Raw genomic sequence first — 10200 nt, 5'->3', positions numbered from 1 at the left:
AACCCTGCCTCTTAGTTTCCAAACAAAAACCTTGCAGAAGCTGGTAACTTCTCTATTTCATACATACACACATATACAAACACACTCATGCACGTGCATACGAATGAACGGGTTTGGTGTGTTTGAGGCACATTCATCATACGCAGTCTTTGGACCTGCAATACAAAGGCCAAACAAAAATTTCGTGCTCGACTGATGACAAATCTGCCTAATGGGCTGTGAATGCTTTTGCCGCACTACCACTAATTTTCGGAATGCTCCTCAATCTTGTACAATATCCGCACCGGCATGCAATCGAACCTTGATTATGTGACTCATTTGGCGGCAGTCACATTGTCATTTACTCTTTACCAGTCGAAATTCTCATGTCGCATTTCTCACACTCGCACACACACACAAACAAACATACAAATGGTAAATTAAATGCACACCATTTTACACTCATTGTCTTCATTAAGGAAAGTGCACGAGCTTCTTTATGCATAATTGAATGTTACTCATACGCAATGGTGTGCATGAAAACTTCTAAGCTTAGTTATATCTCTATTGGTTGCACAAAATGGAATTGTAGCAGTTAAATAAACATTTCTCATTGCAATTGATTATTGCGAATATTTTGTCTTAAATTTTGGTGTGAATGAATTTGTAAAGAGACACTTTCAAATATCTAATTGAAAATGTTCGTGGCCATATGCAATACGGAAGTTCCTTGGAATAATGAGAAGAGATATTACATAAATTCGAAAAGAATCCTTTCCTAATAATAGTATTTATCTGAGTCAAAAATGGCTTGATTCGGCTTGATTTAGCCTCCATGTGTCTAATAGAAGTTTTTTCGAACTTTTGCAATTAATTTTGAAAAATTTTTGATACCAAAGATGTTCCAAATGGTATTTGACGGCTGCTTAAAATTATCGCAACTCCAAAAACCGAAAGAATCAAAGTCAAAATGGCGGTTTTCCAAATAAAATATCGTTATTTGTAAAAAAAAGAATACTTTCTGAGAGGAAAATTTAAATTATTATCAAAAATCTTATTTCGCCAAATATCTTATATCAATGAAATTTTCCAAAAATTGTCTTCTTCTTCTTCTTACCAACTATAAATACACCGTAATATTTTGCGAGCCGAACACACCAAGTAAATTTCTTACAAATCTTCTTCTGGATATAACCGAGTTAACAACAGCGCGCCAGTCGTTTCCTCTTTTTGCAACATGGCGCCAATCGGTGATTCCAAACGAAGTCAGGTTCTGCTCCACCTGGTCTTTCCAATGGAGTAGAGGTCTTCCTCTTTCTCTGCTTCCCCAGGCGGGTACTGCGTCGAATACTTTCAGAGCTGGAGTGTTTTGGCCCACTCGGACGACATGAACTAGCCAGCGTAGCCGCTGTCTTGTAATTCGCTGAACTATGTCAATGTCGTCGCATATCTCATACAGCTTATCGTTCCATCGAATGCGATATTCGCCTTGGCCAACGCGCAAAGGACTACCGAACCTTCAGCAGAACCTTTCTCTCGAAAACTCGTAACACCAATTCATTAGTTGTTGTCATCGCCCATGCCTCTGCACCATATATGTAGCAGGACGGGGATAATGAGTTACTTATAAAGTTTTGTTTTAGTTCGTTGAGAGAGAACCTTTCTCCTCAATTGCCTACTCAGTCCAAAGTAACACCTGCTTGCAAAAGATATTCTGCGAATACCCAGATATATTAAATTATATGCCGAATCAAGTTGTTTTCGGAATATATTGTTAGAAGTCTTAATACTTTTAATATGTCTTGATCTGTAATTTTTTTCTGAATAAATAAGTAATGTTTACAATTTCATCATGGAAAGGAGATACGCAAGAACAAACTTTACAGATTATTCAATTTTACTATCAAAATAAAATAAACAATTAGGAAAATCGTCTTTTTTGATAAGGCTCACTTTCTGTGTGGTGCGGTAAATAAACAAAACTGTCGATTCTGGTGCAAAAAAAGTCCCCAAATTATTCGTGAGCAACCATTACATTCACCTTTACGACAGCTTGTTACGGTTTTCCGTCTGGTAGAGTCATCGTTACGTACTTCTTTTGAAATAAGGCTGGTGACACCGTTACTAACAATGGAGTGAGTTGTAGATTGATGATAACCAACTTTTTATGCCCGAAATTGGAAAAAGTAGATCTTGACAGCTTCTGGCACTAACAACACTGGGCTACCTGTCACCCAGCTCATGCAACAACCGAATTATTGCGGGAATTTTTTTTCAAAATGAGTAGGAAACAGGTATCATTGGACATGCTTGAACTTGCGAATTCCGTTCTCACATTCATTGAGGGCATTATAACTGGCGACGATACATGGTTTTATGAGTTGGACGAGCAAACAAGTCAGCAATCATTGGAATGGAGGGAAGAAAACGAGCCGAAACCAAAAAAACCACGCCGAAGCCATTCAAAAATAAAGGTGATGCTCTTTTTCTTTTTGATTTTCATGGTTTTGCGCATCACGAAATTCTTACGAAGGGACAGACGATCAATAAGTTGTTGCATTTGACCGTATTGAGGCGTTTGCGTTACAACATCCGTCGAAAACAGTCGCAAATGTGGAAGAACAATTCATGGATTTTACACGATGATAATACAATATCACATCGAGCCACGATTGTGGCCGAATTTAAAGCCAAAAACGCAATAAACACCATCGATCAAACATCGTGTTCACCAGATTTGGCACCGTGTCAATTTTTCATGATCCACACACATTTTCACGTGTCAAACGTCATCAAACGTTACGGACTGGAACATTAGCATGTCAAAATGATAATGAAATGACGATAAATTAAATATTGATGAATAATTAAATATATTGCGTTATATTTACAATTTACGAGTAAATAAAAACACTGTCATCGTATTTTGCATGATTTAAATGTTTAATCAAATTGATACCTACACAATAAAAATGAATATGCTTGCATTTCTTTTCCCATGGCATAAACATCAAACGTTAACGTATAAATGACGCTTCTAACGAGACCATTAAGATACTAACTTTTCTCTTTGTCATTCACCCGCAATTCACCACTTTAGTCATGACTTTCGACAACCACGCAGTGAGAAAAGAATCGCTTCAATGCGCATCAACGTAACGACAGAAGCATTTGAATGAAAATAGCTCCGCAAACAGTCAATTAAATGGATGGACGGACAAGTAGTTGATTGAGCTGTCAATTTAGTATAACACATGTAGTCGTACGAATCCTACGAGCAGCCATGAATATCATCTGTTTATATGCACTTAAGCACTTACATACATATATGATATATGTGTTTGCGTGTGTGAACTTTTAAGCACTTGCTCATTCGTGCGCGTTCGAGTGCTTAGATAGACATAAAAACCAACTCATTGCACTCACTAATACGACATGAGCTGTAAAAATGGTGTGATCTCGTTTTAAAGTGCGCACTCAATTTCGCTTTTATGCTGTGGCAGAAATGCATGTGAATGCACGAGGTCGCCGATTCGTGTTTTAGTGTTTTTACTGTTAGTTATTAGCTTTGCTATTGGTGAACATTTACAGACAATTTATATGAGGTTAAAAGCGGTTTTTGATTTTTTTTGTAAAAGTCAATAGCTGTTATCTGAGAGAGAGAGCCTTAAACGATCATTATTTATTTTTATATTAATTTATTATTCATTTGTTATTATTATTATCATTAATTAAAGCAACTGTCTGGACTAGAGAAATTATGACTAATCGCCGTACTAAGTTATTTGCTGACGAGGAAATATAAGGGCTGTAAAATTTTGAAAAATTCTAGTATTTTCAGGCAGCCACTTCGGGATGTTGCTATTATTTCTGTGAAAAACTCTGGTGAATACGATGGTTAATCGATTATATTCATTGCGTCTTTGGCTTTAAATTCGATCACAATCGTGGCTCGATGCCATCCATGAATTGTTATTCCTCAATTCCGGCCGTTTTCGACGGATGTTCTAACGCAAACGCCTCAATACGGTCAAATACAACTCCTTGTTGACCGTGTGTCTCTCCGAAACAAATTCATGATGCACCATATCGTTCACTTTTTTAATATTTCCATCAGTTGAAGAGGTCGAAGGTCGTCCAGAACCAGGCATGCCTTCAACGACCACTGGACCAGCTTTGTAGCATTCATAGGCTTGTGTTTTTGATAAAACTGAATCACCCTAACCCTTTTCCCACATTCGCAATGATTCCGCACACGAAATTTGGTAAGAAATACAAAATTTGAGACAACAATATTTTTATCCATAGTAAAAATCCAACGCACTGCTGAGGTGTACCGACTTAAGCAGCTGCTGCAAACCAACTGGTTGACAGATCGCGCTCATATTCGACATAGTTTTTAAGGACAGTTCTACCAACTTAGCAAAGTACATTGTTTTTAAATATCATTTACCCAAGGAATTTAATTACAATTTTGGGATGCTTTTTTGTCACAATGTATAATGGGCCATAATAATGGGTTATTAAATTAACAGTCAAACCAATTATAAAGGCGGTCCGACGTGCACTTATCTTAGAAAAGAAAATCGAAAATTTTTGAAATATAACTATTTGTTTTTCAAGATTTATTTTTAGTTCCCTTCTCTTGTTCCAGGAATCATGAAATTTTTTTTTGACACGACTTCAAGTTATTCAAATAAAAATCAAACCTTTTTCGACCAATTGGGCCGTGACGATGGTGGAAATATAAGGCGACACCTTGTCATGGTTTAAAATCACTTTTTAATCAAATGGTGTCACTTTTCTGTGAGTAACGCGATTCGTCATAATAATTAAACGTAGTTGAGCCCAGTTACCATGTCGCCTTTCTTCAGATTTCTAATTTATGCCAGTCGCTCATATATTTTTCGACGATCACTTTAATGATATTCTCTCGTATTGCGCTTAAAGGGAGAGTAAGAATATCTCTGTTGGGCTAGTCACCACCCGAAATCTCTCTCATACCTTATATACGTATTTCATGCAGTAAATGACTCACGCGGATTTTAAATTGCAAACCGTCCTAGCTAACATTTGTATACCCTGAGCAGGGTATGTTAAGTTTGTCACGAAGTATGTAACACCCAGAAGAATCGTCGTAGACACATATAAAGTATATATATAAATGATCAGTATGTCGAGCTGAGTCGATTTAGTCATGTCCGTCTGTCCGTATATATACGAACTAGTCCCTCAGTTTTTAAGATATCGTTTTGAAATTTTGCAAACATCATTTTCTCTTCAAGAAGCTGCTCATTTGTCGGAACGGCCGATATCGGACCACTATAACGTATAGCTGCCATACAAACTGAACGATCGGAATCAAATGCTTGTATGGAAGACTTTCACATTTGACAAGATATATTCACGAAAATTGGTATATGTTATTTTCTAAGGCAACAATGTAATATCCGAAGAAATTGTTCAGATCGGTTAACTATAGCATAAAGCTGCCATACAAACTGAACGATCGGAATCAAATGCTTGTATGGAAGACTTTCACATTTGACAAGATATATTCACGAAATTTGGTATATATTATTTCCTAAAGCAACAATGTAATCTCCGAAGAAATTGATCAGATCGGTTGACTATAGCATATAGCTGCCATACAAACTGAACGATCGGAATCAAATGCTTGTATGGAAAACTTTCACATTTGACAAGATATATTCACAAAATTTGGTATATATTGTTTTCTAAAGCAAAAATGTAATCTCCGAAGAAATTGTTCAGATCGGTTAATTATAGCGTATAGCTGCCATACAAACTGAACGATGGGAATCAAATGCTTGTATGGAAGACTTTCACATTTGACAAGATATATTCACGAAATTTGGTATACATTATTTCCTAAAGCAACAATGTAGTCTCAGAAGAAATTGATCAGATCGGTTAACTATAGCATATAGCTGCCATACAAACTGAACACATAGTTACTAAAAGAAATGCACCTGTGAAGGGTATTTAGCTTCAGTGCAACCGAAGTTAACGTTTTTTCTTGTTTTTATTTTCTTTACCTCCATTGAGCAAATACCAGATCGGGGAAACTGGCACCTATCAAAGTAGTGGTGTCACCGTATACTCTTACAGCATTCAGGCGCTTTTTCCATAAAAAAAGACAAATTTAAACAACTACCGTTATATGCTTTGGTTACCAAGGTGATTTCCTGCTAATGCATTGGCAGGTTTTTGATAAAAAGAATAAAATAAATGATTTCACAGTTTCCAAGGAAACTATTTCATACAGTCTATGTATTATTATTTCTTATACATCAACTTTGCTATCTGCTATGTCTTTCATTAGCGGGATTTCTCAAGAAAACCTGAAGTGAATAATTTCAAGTAAATAATAACAAAGAAATGCCGTCAATAGCACACACCGCAAATAAGCTCATACAAATATTGTGAGAAAAATTAAAAATATATAAACTTAAAGAAGCTTATTATAAATTTCCCGGAAATTGAACTGATTTCATTCTCTATAATTTGCAATTTTAACCGGAATCTCATTTTAAATGCCATAGCACTCATCATAGTGAATAAACCCAAGAATTCAGATTGAAAATACGAAATAATACAAAAGCTGCTGCTGCGTGATGAGACACAAAAAACATACACACTCGTAGAAACTAAAAAATATGTGCGAAATGAAGAAAGTTTTTCACACCTTCATTAAATCACAAGCGAAATGAATGCTATATTTATGTACAACCGCATGCATTGGGGGAAAATGCGAACTCAAACTTTGCGCACAGCTCGTCTCCGGGGTGTTGATGTGGAAATCAATCACGACCAAGTTGGCGCAGATTAAAACGCTGCCACGAATAAAGCAGCTTGTGTTGATGAAAGCGCAAAGAAATTACAGTTAAATGCCATTCCAGTGCAAACACACATTTATCATACATATATATAATATGTGTATGTGTATATAACCACAATCGCATAAATTAATAGCATACTTGTCAGCGCCGAGCATATCGATGACGAGATTCGCAAGCAAACCACACACAAAGCGTCTTACAAACCGCAAACGCAAATCTGCGGCAAGTGATATTGTGTAGGAGAAGAAGAAGAAAAAATTATAAAAAAGGTGTTTGAAATAACTGGGGAAAACAAGCACAAAAGCACGCATGCCAGCTGCTCAAACCACATGCAGTTCGCGTCAGGTTACGTATACGCCGTGGTGTAGCCTAAGTCGCTTGACTACATTGCGCGTATGAATACGTGAGTGTGAGCATTAATGAGATAAACTTCCTTGCGTTTGTCACAGCAATAACAACAACTTTGACAGAAGCATGCGTTTGACAACGCGAACAACTACAACAACAGGCGAATATAAGCTAACAGCCATGGCAACCATTAAAGCGTTATTGATCGGCTTAGCGCCGAACGCTGCCACACAGCCGTCAATTTCGCCTTTTAATAGCCTATTGGCTTTCGCATTGACTACTGATGAAATAGCAAACAGCTTTGTCGCCGCGCACGAATGCCAACGCTACATAAAATAAAACAAATAAATAAAACAAAAATAAAAACGAAAAGATTAAAAACAACAAAAGAATAAAGTGATGCTAGCAACAAAAACAAAAAAAACACTCTGAGTATCACCTAAGAGCGAAATTGGCTTGATACGCGTCAGCACCAGGTGGGCGATCCAATCTGATAGATGCGTAGAACGCGTGCACCGCTGCCAGCGTAATCGCAAGATGATGAGTTTTGCAAGAGAAAAATTGCTTTATAAATGCGTTTAAAAGTATATGCGCCTGTTTGTTATGCTCCTGGTATTATTGTTGTTTCTTCTTCATTGCTTTGAAGTTGTCAAAAAGTCAATGACAAGATGGAACAGCGTGGGAAGCAGAAAGCTCAAGCCGCTGAAGAATCAGTAAGTATAAGTAGAGAGTATGAGTGAAGTAGCAACCAGCAGAAGTCTGCGTATATACACACACACATATATGCATTTATCCCGCGGCATGCACTACCTTCCTCATATACTCACATGTAGCACTTATTTTTGTTGTTGTAAAACTTTGTCCTTTAGCTTGTGAGTTCGTTGTGGAAGCGTGTTAGCGGCGCAATGCGAAATTTAAAAAGTATTTACAATAACAAAAATGAGTATGAGCGAAAAAAGATGAGCTGTAAAAGAAGAAAGCGCGATTTTTTACTTTCAAAGCCAGAGAAAAGACATTTTTCTCGCACAAAGCTGCAGACGTGCGAACAGCAGCTTCACTTGCTGACATTTCTACTTGATTTTTATTTTGTTGTTGTTTCAAGGAAATGTTATTTGTGAAATTGTTTGCGACTTTGGATAGCCGAATATATGCTTTGTTACTCTAAATCGGTTTTACTTAATTTTTTATTCAATTAATGAGTAAATCATGCAAAAGAGTTGAAAAATATAAATTAAACTTTCTCCTATTTACATATATTATTATAAATTATTGTTTTCATCAGTATTCCCTTACATATAAACCTTTGTATGTCTTTAGTTAACTTCCAATACTTATTCGATGCTTAGATATGGAAATTTCAAACTTATTTTTTCTTAACTGTAAACAAAGGATGACAAGTGCTAAAAGCATTTTTTGTGAAAAATATTCCGTTGAAATAACGAACAAGAACTGAAGCCGCGGATTTTCATCGAAAAATCATCTTCAGCGATGTGACTCATTTCTGGCCTCATGGCTTTGTCAATAAGTAAAATATGCGTTATTGGACAGGCAGCAATCCACACGTACTCCATGAGTCACCACTGCATCTCGGCTTGGTGCAGTTTAAGGGCCGGCGGCGTCATTGAGCCGTACTTCTTCCGTGCTGATCAAGACCACTACACGTTACTGTGAATGGGAATCGCTATCGATCAATGATAACTGAACACTTTTGGCCCCAATTGGATGAAAAGGACTTGGACAATATGTGGTTTTAACAGGACGACGCCTCAAGCCACACAGCGAATGCCACAATTGGTTTATTGAAAACCAAGTTTGGTGAACGTATTATCTCACGAAATATCTAATTCAATTGGCCGCCCAGTCGTGCCATTGACGCTTTTAGACTATTTCCTGTTGGGCTACGTCAAGTCTATGGTCTATGCCAACAAGCCAGCGACGATTGATGAACTTCGTACGAATATCGAAATTGCAGCAGTATCGCCCAATTTATACTTAAAAATCGTCGATAATTAGGTTCAGCGTATGGAATTTTGCAATCGTGCCCGTAAATTGTGCTATGTAAAAGATATCGAGTTCCATACATAATGGTATCGAATGTACTTTCACAGGAACAAAGATTTCATTAATATCCCAAACCTTTTTTGTTTTATTTAGAAAATCCTCCTTAATATAAAATCCTTTACATTGAGGAATCATGAAGTTAGGGTGGATCCGGGTATAGTCTGCATATAGTTTTTATTTAAAATATCGTTTACACCGCGAATTTATGATTTCAGAACGGCTTTGCGCATTTGCGGTATAGAAATCAAGCTTCTGAATTTAGAATTAGAATCAGGCATGTTTCAAAAACCGAATGATATTGATGTGATTTCGTTTTAAAAACCGAATGATTTTGTTTATTTTCAAGTCTTTCTATTTCACATCGAAACAGCAGTTTGAGGCAAATGACATTTGTTATTCAATTGATAAATAAATATTTTCTTTTCCAAAAATTTTAGTTTTCTTGAACGAGCATCAGTGCTGTCGTGAGAGAACGGCAAAGTAATGACTTCAGGTTACAAAGAATTAAAAATAGGCTTTAGAGGGAATCAGAGTCGACCGTCAGATGCAGATTGTTCTGATAAGGGATTGAATTGGAAATGTATAGCAATGATATAATAAGAGGCTAAGGGGTATCTCTTGGTATTGGTAGTAGGCATATCAGATTAGTACTACAGTATCGCAGTGGCTTTGGAGTGCAATTGGTAGTTAATTTCAAAACTTTTCAATCCGTATTTTTTCTTCTTACAAAATCCTTTAGTGAAGCCTTAAGTAGCATTGTCACCAATTCAATATTTTTGCGTTTGTCTCTAAGCAGTAGCAGAATTATGCACAATTATATGTGCAAGTTTACAAAGCCTTCATGATCAATTAAATTTTACACATTAGGTTAGGTTAGGCTATCAGACTAATATTCGCCTCAAGGCTACTACTCTGGTAGGCCAATAATCGACGAATAGACTAATTTTGA

Source organism: Bactrocera neohumeralis, chromosome 2 (assembly GCF_024586455.1).
Source record: "Bactrocera neohumeralis isolate Rockhampton chromosome 2, APGP_CSIRO_Bneo_wtdbg2-racon-allhic-juicebox.fasta_v2, whole genome shotgun sequence".
Lineage (NCBI taxonomy): Eukaryota > Metazoa > Arthropoda > Insecta > Diptera > Tephritidae > Bactrocera > Bactrocera neohumeralis.
Note: the sequence above shows the minus strand (reverse complement) of the source record.